Genomic DNA, 13,375 nt, shown 5'->3' with positions numbered 1-13,375 from the left:
TTTAACTTTCTGGCATCAGTTGATTTGAAAAAAAAAAAAAAAAATTTCCACCGAAAGTTCCCCTTTTAATAACATTGATCACTATCCACAGGGTCTCAAATCCCCTGTACCGCTTCACTGAGGAGGAGCTTGAATTGAGAAGCCTGCCAACAGAAACAGATGGGCCCCTAACTCAACATTTAAGACCACTTCTCAATTCCAGTGTCGGGCAGTGAGAAGGGCTGGGGGTGCTAGGGTCTCTGTTCTAGTGATTGGTGGGGGTCCAAGCGGTGGTGCCCCCAGGTGATGTTTTTTTGTGTTATAAATCCTTTAATGAACAAAATAACTACTTCCCTTACGTCCTAACCAGCAGCACAAGTGGGGTGTTCTGCCCCTGTGAAGCTGGCAGGACGGTGGAATTTTTAATTCCGCCCAAGCAATTTAAATTAATTAGCCCCCCCATAAAAGGCCTCCTCCCCTAGGCCATCTCGCTTTTTTTCTGTCCTGTGTAAGGACAGCAGGACGGTGCAGGCTCCTTTGGAGCCTGCCTGGATGTCTCCCCTGTATTGGGGAGATATTTTTGGGGCGCAGTACCTTTTTCAACTGCCCCCTGTTTTTTTCTCTTTATATTAGCTGGGCCTCCGGCCTGGTTTATCTTAAAACTATTTGTTTTTGACTATTTTATTTGCTACAAGGATCCGGTGATCCCTCATAGCATTAGGGATGCCGCTGCGGGTTTTTTTCTTACCCGCCTGGCGTCCCACGTGTCCCGGCGCACGCTCGCCTCCATTACTCTGTGCGAGCCGTGGACCGGAAGTACGTCATCTGACGACTTCCGGTCCCGGCCTCACTTTCTTCAGCGCTTTGCGCTGCCTTTTAAGTTTATACTTAGGTGAAAATTCTGGCGTGAGCCCTTTCCTAGTTAGGGAAGGGCTCAGTGGATAATTTTTATTAAAATTTCCCTCCGGGTGTTTCAGCCTATTGCAGGCTGGTCTTTTCTGAAGGGGGCGGGGCTTCCGGGCCCCTTCCCATATAAAGACAGCTGAGACCTTCATTCTGTCTCTGCTGCCATCATAGCTAGTCCTATTTACAAGCCTAGCATTAGTGGTTAGAGCTCCTATCTGCATTATAGGTATCTCTCCCTCTCTATTTGGCGTTAGGGCGATAATAATTTTGTTTATTATCCCTAACTTATTTTCTTTCTTTCCAGAGTCATGTCTACTCCTTCCTCTAGTGACCCACACTCTGGTGGTCGTAAGGCTAGCGCCAAAAAACGCCATCTAGCTTGCGCCAATTGCGGCACTCCACTTCCGGACGCTTACGAATATAACAGGTGTCCCGGTTGCCGTCCACCCCCTAATCCAGCTGAACCTACTGTCCAGGACATGTTCATCTGGATGAAGGAATTTATGGGAAATTCCATATCTGAAATTAAGAGTGCTCTTGTTCCCAAAAGAGCTAGAACTGAATCCACTCCTCCTTCTGTGGCGGAAGAATCCGTTATGTCGGTCGATGTATTGGACCAGAGGTCATCTGTACAGTCTGAACAGCCTGTTGAGGTGAAGATGTGTCCGCCTCTTTTCCCTGCGGAAAAGACGCAGAGATTACTTAGGTCCATCCGGTCAAGGGACCAGGATGTTGACCAAGGGGAAGCCTCTGCATCCACCTCTAGAGAACCTTGGGTTTTCAAGGTGAATGATGCACGCAAAAAGATGATGAAGGCTGAGTGGAAGCACCCAGATAAACCTGCGCTTGTCACTCGTACCTTCAAATTGATGTACCCTCTCTCGGACGCGGAATCTGATTCCTGGATGCCACCTCCTAAGGTTGATATGGCAGTAAATAAACTGTCCAAGAGAGTCTTGGTTCCCGCGGATGATGGAAGCAACCTCCAGGACCCGCTTGATAGGAAGGTGGATTCCCTTCTCAGACGCACATATTCAGCATCAGCGTCTGCCTCTGTGGCTATTGCCTCGGGAGAAGTGTCTGACTTCGTGAAGGAGCGTGTGGAGCGCATACAGACTGAGATTGACAACAATGTCCCCAGGGAAGACATCTTGGACAGCTTCAAGACACTCCTCCTTGGTATAGACTTCCTCTGCGAGGCCTCCCAGCAACACCTTAAGCTAGCTGCCAAGTCCATGGCACTCGCTTCTGCTAGCAGACGTCCCTTGTGGTTACGCCCTTGGGTAGCGGACAACACCTCCAAGTTTAACTTGTGTGGGATGCCTTTCGAGCCTACTTGGCTATTTGGTTCTGAGCTGGATCGCATAATGGAAGGTTATGCTGACAAGAAAGGCAGGTGCCTTCCTGTTCAGGCCTTTCGGGGTAAAGGTAGAGCAAGAGGGGGGAAGTCCCAGGGCCCTCCTAGATCCCAGAGACGTCAGTCCTTTCAAAAACGTGGTGGAGGTCGCGGCCGCGGTAAAGACCGGAAGGCCGAGCTATGACTCTCCACTGACATCCACCAACGTTTTCCCTCTCCCTTCCCCTCAAGTGTTTGTTGCAGAGAATCTATCTGCCCATCCTCCTCCAGTAGGAGGACGTTTAAGTTTATTCCTTACAACCTGGATGCAAGAAATCCAGGATCCCTGGGTTCTGAAGGTTATTCAGTCGGGGTACAGGATAGAATTTACCTCCCCTCCCCCAAGGAAGTTTGTCTTAACAAAGTTACTTCCTCAGCCAAAACAGGCTGTCATAGAAACCTCAGTTCTCCAATACTTGGGAAAGCAAGCTTTGGAAGAAGTTCCCCCAGATCAAAGAGGATCTGGCGTATACTCCCCGATATTTTTGGTTCCCAAACCAAATGGCGACTGGCGCATGATAATAGACCTGCGCTACCTAAACCGATTTATAAGGAAAAGGCGGTTCAGAATGGAAACCATTCGCTCGGTGGTCAGTATCCTGAACCCACAAGATCTCATGGTCACTATAGACTTGAAGGATGCATACCTTCATGTCCCTATATTTCCTGCCCACAGGAAGTTCTTAAGAATCGCCGTCACCATAAAAGGTATGTGTCACGATTCCGGCTGGCAGGTAGTGGATCCTCTGTGTCAGCGAGGGATTGGCGGGGACCGTGCTAGTGGACCGGTTCTAAGAGGCTACTGGTTTTCACCAGAGCCCGCCGCAAAGCGGGATGGTCTTGCTGCGGCAGTAGCAACCAGGTCGTATCCACTAGCAACGGCTCTACCTCGCTGACTGCTGAGAAGGCGTGGGACAGAAGGACTAGGCAGAGGCAAGGTCAGACGTAGCAGAAGGTCGGGGGCAGGCGGCAAGGTTCGTAGTCAGGATGGGTAGCAGAAGTTCAGGACACAGGCTTTGGACACACTAAACGCTTTCACTGGCACAAGGCAACAAGATCCGGCAAGGGAGTGCAAGGGAGGAGACTAGATATATCCAGGGAACAGGTGGGAACCAATTAAGCTAATTGGGCCAGGCACCAATCATTGGTGCACTGGCCCTTTAAGTCTCAGAGAGCTGGCGCGCGCGTGCCCTAGAGAGCGGAGCCGCGCGCGCCAGCACATGACAGCAGGGGACCGGGACGGGTAAGTGACCTGGGATGCGATTCGCGAGCGGGCGCGTCCCGCTGTGCGAATCGCATCCCCAACGGCCATGACAGTGCGGCGCTCCCGGTCAGCGGGACCGACCGGAGCGCTGCAGGGAGAAAGACGCCGTGAGCGCTCCGGGGAGGAGCGGGGACCCGGAGCGCTAGGCGTAACAGTACCCCCCCCCCTTAGGTCTCCCCTTCTCTTTGTCCAGTAACTGCCTCCCCTGGGATGAGGACACCGGGAAAGAATGGAGGGTTTCCTCAACGGCAGGCAGTACAGCAGGAGTGGGAATGGGGAGGGAGGGCAGAGGGCGAGACCTGGCACGGGGCAGTGTGACACCAGGACGGGGGCCATGGGGTGGCACAGAGGCTTGCCTGACGGGACTGGGAGGGGGGGAGAGGCACTTCCTGTGGCAGGCAGAGTCCCAGTTCCTGATCTCCCCGGTGGTCCAATCAATGGTGGGGGAATGAAGCCGGAGCCAAGGCAGACCGAGGAGAACCTCAGAGGTACAGTTGGGGAGAATGAAAAATTCAATCCTCTCAAGGTGGGGTCCAATAGACATGAGGAGGGGCTCAGTGCGGTAACGCACGGTGCAGTCCAATCTGGCTCCGTTGACCGCGGAAATGTAGAGCGGCTTGACGAGACGGGTCACCGGGATGCTGAATTTATTAACAAATGACTCCAAAATAAAATTTCCTGAGGCACCGGAGTCCAAGCAGGCCACGGCTGAGAGGGAGGAGCTGGCTGAAGAAGAAATCCGCACGGGTACCGTGAGACGTGGAGGAGCAGACTTGGAACCAAGAGACGCCACACCCACATGAGCTGGGTGCGTGCGTGCGTTTCCCAGGCGTGGAGGACGGATAGGGCAATCCACCAAGAAATGCTCGGTACTGGCACAGTAAAGACAGAGATTTTCTTCCCTGCGGCGATTCCTCTCTTCCTGGGTCAGGCGAGACTTATCCACTTGCATGGCCTCCTCGGCGGGAGGCCCAGGCGTAGATTGCAACGGATACTGTGGGAGAGGTGCCCAGAGATCTAAGTCTTTTTCCTGGCGGAGCTCTTGGTGTCGCTCAGAAAAACGCATGTCAATGCGGGTAGCTAGATGGATGAGTTCTTGCAGATTGGCAGGAATCTCTCGTGCGGCCAGCACATCCTTGATGCGACTGGATAGGCCTTTTTTAAAGGTCGCGCAGAGAGCCTCGTTATTCCAGGATAGTTCCGAAGCAAGAGTACGGAATTGTACGGCATACTCGCCAACGGAAGAATTACCCTGGACCAGGTTCAACAGGGCAGTCTCGGCAGAAGAAGCTCGGGCTGGCTCCTCGAAGACACTCCGGAGTTCAGTGAAGAAGGCCTGGACTGTGGCTGTGGCAGGATCATTGCGGTCCCAGAGCGGTGTGGCCCAAGACAAGGCCTTTCCTGAGAGAAGGCTTACTACGAACGCCACCTTAGACCGTTCTGAAGGAAACAAGTCCGACATCATCTCCATATGCAGGGAACACTGAGACAAAAATCCACGGCAAAGTCTGGAGTCCCCATCAAATTTGTCCGGCAGGGACAAGCGGAGGCTAGGAGCGGCCACTCGCTGCGGAGGAGGTGCAGGAGCTGGCGGAGGAGATGGTTGCTGCTGTAGCAGAGGCAGAAGTTGCTGTAACGTGGCGGTCAACTGCGACAGCTGCTGTCCTTGTTGGGCAATCTGCTGCGATTGCTGAGCGACCACCGTGGTAAGGTCAGCGAGACTTGGCAGCGGCACCTCAGCGGGATCCATGGCCGGATCTACTGTCACGATTCCGGCTGGCAGGTAGTGGATCCTCTGTGTCAGCGAGGGATTGGCGGGGACCGTGCTAGTGGACCGGTTCTAAGAGGCTACTGGTTTTCACCAGAGCCCGCCGCAAAGCGGGATGGTCTTGCTGCGGCAGTAGCAACCAGGTCGTATCCACTAGCAACGGCTCTACCTCGCTGACTGCTGAGAAGGCGTGGGACAGAAGGACTAGGCAGAGGCAAGGTCAGACGTAGCAGAAGGTCGGGGGCAGGCGGCAAGGTTCGTAGTCAGGATGGGTAGCAGAAGTTCAGGACACAGGCTTTGGACACACTAAACGCTTTCACTGGCACAAGGCAACAAGATCCGGCAAGGGAGTGCAAGGGAGGAGACTAGATATATCCAGGGAACAGGTGGGAACCAATTAAGCTAATTGGGCCAGGCACCAATCATTGGTGCACTGGCCCTTTAAGTCTCAGAGAGCTGGCGCGCGCGTGCCCTAGAGAGCGGAGCCGCGCGCGCCAGCACATGACAGCAGGGGACCGGGACGGGTAAGTGACCTGGGATGCGATTCGCGAGCGGGTGCGTCCCGCTGTGCGAATCGCATCCCCAACGGCCATGACAGTGCGGCGCTCCCGGTCAGCGGGACCGACCGGAGCGCTGCAGGGAGAAAGACGCCGTGAGCGCTCCGGGGAGGAGCGGGGACCCGGAGCGCTAGGCGTAACAGTATGGTAAGGCATTTCCAATTTGCTGTTCTACCGTTCGGCATTACCTCCGCTCCCCACACCTTCACAAAGGTGGTGGCTCCAGTTGTCTCTGCTCTAAGACTAAAAGACCTAGAGATTGTTCCTTATCTAGACGACTGGCTTTTAAAAGCCGCGACTCTAGACATTCTTCAAGCTCATCTTCAACTGACCCTGGATTTTCTTCAACACCTAGGGTGGCTCATAAATTGGGAAAAATCCGAGATCATCCCATCTACCTCAAGAAGGTTTCTGGGGTTTGTGCTAGACTCCTCTCGGATGACGCTGTCTCTCACCCCAGAAAGGAGAGAGCGCGTCATAAGAGCCGCAGAGTTTTTGTCGGTACCACGCAGAGTGCCCATCAGAACTCTAATGAAGATGTTGGGCCACATGTCAGCGTCTGCAGAAGCAGTCCCCTGGGCCCTGTGGCACCTCCGACCTCTCCAAGATCAGGTCTTGACTGCCTGGAATCGCAACCCCAGTGGGTTGGACAAAAAATGCACCCTGTCGTCCGAAATCCGTGCCTCTCTCAGGTGGTGGACGAACCTGACAGATGGGAAGTCCTTGATTCAACCTCTGTGCATCACTCTGACCACGGACGCCTCCCTTCTAGGGTGGGGAGCCCATCTGGACGACCATCCGGTCCAGGGTACCTGGACCCCTCAGGAAAGGTTACTCTCATCCAACATGAGAGAACTGAGAGCAGTTCGTCTTGCGCTCCTCCACTTTGCTCCCCATATCTTAGGGAAAGCAATAAGAGTCCGGTCAGACAACACCACTGTAGTGGCTTATATCAACAGACAGGGTGGCACAAAGTCCCAAGTGCTCCTCAGGGAGACCGGACTTATTCTATCATGGGCAGAGCTCAACCTATCCCACCTTGTTGCAGTCCACATCAAGGGGGATCTCAACGTAGTGGCAGATCGTCTAAGTCGCGGGCTTGCAGTCCAGGGAGAATGGTCTCTCAACGAGAAGATCTTCAGGAGGATAACCCTGAAGTGGGGTACACCAGAAATAGACCTCATGGCAACCCGGCTGAATGCCAAAGTGAGCAAGTTTTGTTCCCTTTACAAGGAGGACAATCCGGTGGCGATAGACGCTCTGTCCATCGCATGGAGGTTCAGGCTGGCCTACATATTCCCTCCACTTTCCATGATACCCAGGGTATTGATGAAAGTCAGGCAAGACCAGACCTCAGTGATTGCCATCATCCCATTCTGGCCGAAGAGGTCTTGGTTCACCCAACTCATGAGGATGAGTCAGGGGTGTTATTGGAGGCTTCCCCACGTGCAGAACCTTGTGTCTCACAACACAGGCTCCTGCCTAGATCTGAGGAGACTCAATCTGACAGCCTGGAGATTGACAGGACCCTACTAAGGAGTGGGCTTCCTGCGGAGGTCTTGAGAACTATTGCACACTCGAGAGCAGAGTCTACAAACAAGGTTTACTCCAGGATAAAGAAGATTTTCCTTCAATGGTGTGCAACGAAAGAGGTAGTTACCTCAGATCCTCCTCTTTTCTGCAGTACTGCGTTTTCTCCAGGATGGCCTTGACAAGGGTCTTAGCCCATCCACCTTAAAGGTTCAGGTCGCAGCACTCTCTGCCTTCCTAGGCAGGTCTCTATCACAAGAATCCCTGGTTAGAAGATTCCTCAAAGGGGCTGAAAGACTTAAACCTACAGTTCTCAGACCTATTCCCAGTTGGGATTTAACCACTGTTCTCAGGGGGTTATGCGCTCCCCCCTTTGAACCTCTGGAAGAAGTAGACTTTAGGTATTTATCCCTTAAAGTCACTTTTTTATTGGCCATAACCTCAGCCAAGAGAGTGGGTGAGCTTCAGGCCCTTTCGGCTTTCGAGCCTTACACTGTTTTTCTTCAGGACAGAGTCCTGTTGAGGTTTTTACCTACCTTCCTTCCTAAGGTTCCGACTTTCTCCAATACCAACCAGGTCATTTCTCTTCCAGTTCTACTGCCTAATCCATCCTCTCCTGAAGAAGCGGTTGACCACACTCTGGACATCTCTAGAGCTCTCAGAGTCTATATCTCAAGAACTGGAGAATTCAGGAAGTCGGAACACCTCCTTGTCTCTTTTTCTGGAAAGAACAAGGGCTTGAAAGCCTCTAAACCTACCCTAAGTAGGTGGATTAAGGAGGCAATCCGAGAGACCTTCATAGTCCAGGAGCTAACTCCTCCTGCCTTTGTCACTGCCCATTCCACTAGGGCAGTCTCTACTTCCTTTGCTGAGAAAAGGTCTGTTCCTCTGGAACAGATTTGTGCTGCTGCTTCTTGGAGCACCCACAATACTTTTTTGAGTCATTACAGGGTTAATGCCAAACGATCGGAAGAGTTGGCCTTTGGGCAGTCAATCCTAAGTGCCACTCTGCCGTAGTCCCTCCCTATTTGTGTTGTTACTCGCTAAGTCCCCACTTGTGCTGCTGGTTAGGACGTAAGGGAAGCGTTAATTTTTAACGTAAATTTGTTTTCCCTTAGTCCTAACAGCAGCACACAAATTTCCCGCCCTAAACTTTTTTGTTACTTGTTATTAAGCGAGATGGCCTAGGGGAGGAGGCCTTTTATGGGGGGGCTAATTAATTTAAATTGCTTGGGCGGAATTAAAAATTCCACCGTCCTGCCAGCTTCACAGGGGCAGAACACCCCACTTGTGCTGCTGTTAGGACTAAGGGAAAACAAATTTACGTTAAAAATTAACGCTTAATAGTTCAGATAGTCACCCATGCGGCAATATCAAATTGATGCTGGTTTCTGTATCATTAATAACGATCCTGTACAGCAACCGACGCAAACGTTTAAAAAAAGAAAAAACTCCCAAATTGATGCTGTTTGGTCACATCACATGCTAGAAACTTTTAATATGGCCATTGTACATAATTCTTCAAGTAGAATCAGCTGAACCCCTTTTTTTTTGCATTTTTAAGTTTTTTCTGATTACCTTATATACTTGAGTATAAGCTGAGTTTTTCAGCATGATTTTTCGTGCTGAAAACACCCCCCTCGACTTATACTCGAGTGAACTCTCCGCCCTCATTTGTCTTCAACCAGCGTACCTCCAGATGTTTCAAAACTACAACTCCCAGCATACCCGGACAGCCATCGGCTGTCCTGGCATGCTGGGAGTTGTAGTTTTGAAACATCTGGAGGTACGCAGGTTGAAGACCACTGTCGGGCCTTCGTCATCATCCAGACCCCCCCCCCACCCCCTTTAGTTTTGTACTCACCTCCCCTCGGCGGGAAGGAAAGGTGAGCTGGCCCGGGCCACCTGTGCTGCAGGGACCGTCCGGTGGGGAGGGATAGTCGTTCCAGACTGTCCATCTTCTCCGCGCTTTGCGCCAGGCCCCGGAATAGTGACGTTGCCTTGACGACGACGCACAGGGACGTCAAGGCAACGTCACTATTCCGGGCCCGAAGCGTGGAGAAGAGGCCCCCCCGGTGAAGATGGACAGCCCGGAACGACTACCCCTCCCCACCGGACGGTCCCTGCAGCACAGATGGCCCGGGCCTGCTCACCCTTCCTTCCCACCGAGGAGAGGTGAGTACAAAACTAAAGGGGGTGGGGGGGGGGAGGGTCTGGATGATGACGAAGGCCTGGCAGTGGTCTTCAACCTGCGGACCTCCAGATGTTTCAAAACTACAACTGCCAGCAAGCCCGGTGGCTGTCCGGGCATGCTGGGAGTTGTAGTTTTGAAACATCTTGAGGTCCGCAGGTTGAAGACCACTGTTCAGACATTGACAGGCGGTGATGATGAAGGGGGGGTGGGATGATGACAGGGGAATGATGACAGGCAGTGATGATGAAGGGGGGTGTGGGATGATGACAGGGGGATGATGGCAGGCGGTGATGATAAAGGGGGGTGGGATGATGACGGGGGATGATGACAGGCAGTGATGATGAAGGGGGGTGTGAGATGATGACAGGGGGATGATGACAGGCGGTAATGATAAAGGGGGGGTGTGGGATGATGACAGGGGGATGATGACAAGCGGTGATGATGAAGGGGGGTGTGGGATGATGACAGGGGGATGATGACAGGCGGTGATGATGAAGGGGGGTGGGATGATGACAGGGGGATTATGACAAGCGGTGATGATGAAGGGGGGTGGGATGATTACAGGGGGATGATGACAGGCGGTAATGATAAAGGGGGGGTGTGGGATGATGACAGGGGGATGATGACAGGCGGTGATGATGAAGGGGGGGTGTGGGATGATGACAGGGGGATGATGACAGGCGGTGATGATGAAGGGGGGATGATGAAGGGGGATGATAAAGGGGGGGATGATGAGAGGGTAATGATGAAGGGGGGGATGATGACAGGCTGTGATGATGAAGGGGGGATGATGACAGGGTAAAGATGAAGGAGGGGATGATGACAGGCGATGATGATGAAAGGGGGATGATGACAAACGGTGATGATGAAGGGGGTGTGTGGGATGATGACAGGGGGATGAGGACAGGCGGTGATGATGAAGGGGGGTGTGGGATGATGACAGGGGGATGATGACAGGCGGTGATGATGAAGGGGGGATGATGAAGGGGATGATAAAGGGGGGATGATGACAGGGTAATGATGAAGGGGGGATGATGAAGGGGGATAATAAAGGGGGGGATGATGACAGGGTAATGATGAAGGGGGGATGATGACAGGTTGTGATGATGAAGGGGGGATGATGAAGGGGGGGATGATGACAGGGTAATGATGAAGGGGGGGATGATGACAGGCGGTGATGATGAAAGGGGGATGATGACAGGGTGATGATGATGAGGGTGTTAATGACGGGGGTCTGGATGATTACATGGGGGGATGATGTATTTCCCACCCTAGGCTTATAGTCGAGTCAACTTTTCCTGGGTTTTTGGGGTGAAATTAGGGGCCTCGGCTTATATTCGGGTTGGCTTATACTCGAGTATATACGGTAATGGATGAAATAATCGACAACGAATCGATTATTAAAATAATCGTTAGCTTTAGCCCTACTTGAGTGAGTAACACATTTTTTGTGACCGTTTTCTTGGGTGGCTTGTAGTAAGCCACCTGTACAGAGATGGAATATTTTGTGTAGTTAGTGCTGTACAAGCAGGATTTATTCTGTATGTGTTTGTGCCTAAAGTTAAAAGGCTGTATTTGTTTTGTTACTGAAAAATTTAAACAGGAAAAGTCCTCTTTGAGCATTACTTCCATGTCCCTGTCTCTGAATGCTATTTTATCACTATTTGACTGATTCTATTAAGTTAATCTCCCACATTATACAAGAAACATTAAAGGGGTACTCCGACGAAAAACATCTTATTCCCCTATCCAAAGGATAGGGGATAAGATGTTCGATCTTGGGGGTTCCGCTGCTGGGGACCCCCGCGATCTCTGGCAAAGCACCCCAGTCATCAGTGCAAAGAGCGAACTCTCCATGCCAGATGACTGGCGACTACAGTCACCACGCCCCTTACATTCATGTCTATGGGGTGTGGCGTGACGTCATGAACGCAGAAGCTTTAAGCTTTTGTGTTCCAGCCGGCGGGACCCTCGCAATCAGACATCATATCTACTATCATTTGGGAGGGATAAGATGTTTTTCAGCAGAGTACCCCTTTAAGAAAGCAAGCTGGATGTTTCTTAAGTTTTTACAGAAAGTGGGAACCATTTGAACCTGTAAGTTTTTTTCTTCTTTGTAACCACAGTACATCTGATGATTAAAGGTTAATGTCAGACAGCATAAGTTTATTATTTAGCCTGTAGACGTACATTTTATCTGTCCGCAGGTCTCTGTAATTTGCTTCTTTAGGTCACTATGACCAGCAAAAGAAGAAAATAAAGCAGCTACAATAAGTGTTGAAGATTTATTTCCTTCCCACACAGACATTTTTCATTGCAGAGACAAGCGGGAGAGCAGCTGCCTGTAACTGATCATAACTGCAAGAGGACATTGACATTGCCTGGAACAGCAGAACATCACAAGGGCCCGGAGAGATCGAGTCAGCCCTAGACCGCCAGGGACTTTGCTACTAACCTATCACTATTTAGGCATTGTATGACAGTATTTAATTGGACAATAGTGGTATTGTGTTCAAAATATTTTAAACACATTTAATAATAAGAGGGAAAATCCACTGCACATAAAAATGTGCTCAGCTTCTCTTCAGCAGCCTGCAGGTTTTCACATATAGTGCTCGCTGCTCTGTCTCATTTGTGAAATCTATCCGAGGAGCTGCCTGATGCCTGTTTACAGCGCTCACCTCTCCTATATGATCTTCTAAGCGGATTTATTACCAAATCAAAGGCAAACTGTTGCATTATAATCACTTTTTGCAGCAGACAGGGGGCATCATGGTCACATAGACTGGTCTGTTGCTATAAAGCTGTGTTACACAGAAGCTCTTCTGTGGAATCAAACCAGATGGGCAAGCCTTCACTCTTCATACACATCACCAGGCCTTGGATGCCTTTGCTCCTGTTGCCTGTCCGCTGGTTGTCCTTCCTTTATCCACTTTTGATAGATAATGAAATAATGTTCGGGAGGCTACACACTACTGTATAATTTGGTTTATCCAATCCTTGCGAGGTACTGTGATGCACTACACCCCTAGTGCCCAATTACAATAAATAACAATAAAGGGATCAGACCTCAAGGGAAGGATGGCTAGATACTTTTGTAAGTTGTAATTATAGTGCAATAAGATAATACAACTGAGGGATATGGCTGGTAAAATGGGTGTTTTATTAACTGATATAATGTATCATACAATATTGGATGAGCTCAAATTCCCAAGCAGGGCCCTTTCTATGGAAATGGTAAGCTAGATGTTTTAGTGACAATAAAGTAAGTGTACATATAATACATATAATACATAAAAGGAGTAAAAGAAGAAATAAAAAGTGGAATATACTTATAGCATAAAATATCTTAAAATGGCACTTCAAAAGACGTTTGAAAAAATAGTTGCTGCGCTGGAATATATGAGATAAGTCTGTACAGGATAGGTGCTGGACTAAAGTTATATATCAATTACAACAGTACATTGGTAGTCTCAATGCGCAGGTTGGCACAGGTGCTGGAGATCGCGCCCGGCCTGCGTTACCTGCAGTCTTCCGTCGTAGAAAGAAATGAATGATGTACAGTGACAGCTCGGAACGGCATCCTGCTCACTGTATAGATCTCACCGCCAAGTAGATTAGTCTGTAGATGCCAGAGTAATCTTGCTGCTGATGGCAGTGTCCTTGTGCAGTGCGGTCTCTCTGAGGATGTGACACACAAGGCAGTGGTCCAGAATAGCGGGGACTGCAGTGCTTGTCAGTGAAGTTCGTCGATGATGAAGGCGGCACAGTCAGACTGTTA

The 13,375-nt window shown here is 50.6% G+C and overlaps 1 protein-coding gene across 8 annotated transcripts in view; it reads right to left on the bottom strand.

Moving 5' to 3' along the window:
- PHACTR1 (phosphatase and actin regulator 1) overlaps positions 1 to 13,375 on the bottom strand; it is a 401,179-nt gene that overhangs the window by 7,182 nt on the left and 380,622 nt on the right. The window lies entirely within an intron of this gene.

Source organism: Hyla sarda, chromosome 5 (genome assembly GCF_029499605.1).
Source record: "Hyla sarda isolate aHylSar1 chromosome 5, aHylSar1.hap1, whole genome shotgun sequence".
NCBI classification, from domain to species: domain Eukaryota; kingdom Metazoa; phylum Chordata; class Amphibia; order Anura; family Hylidae; genus Hyla; species Hyla sarda.
Note: the sequence above shows the minus strand (reverse complement) of the source record. Positions and strands in the feature narration are given on the sequence as shown.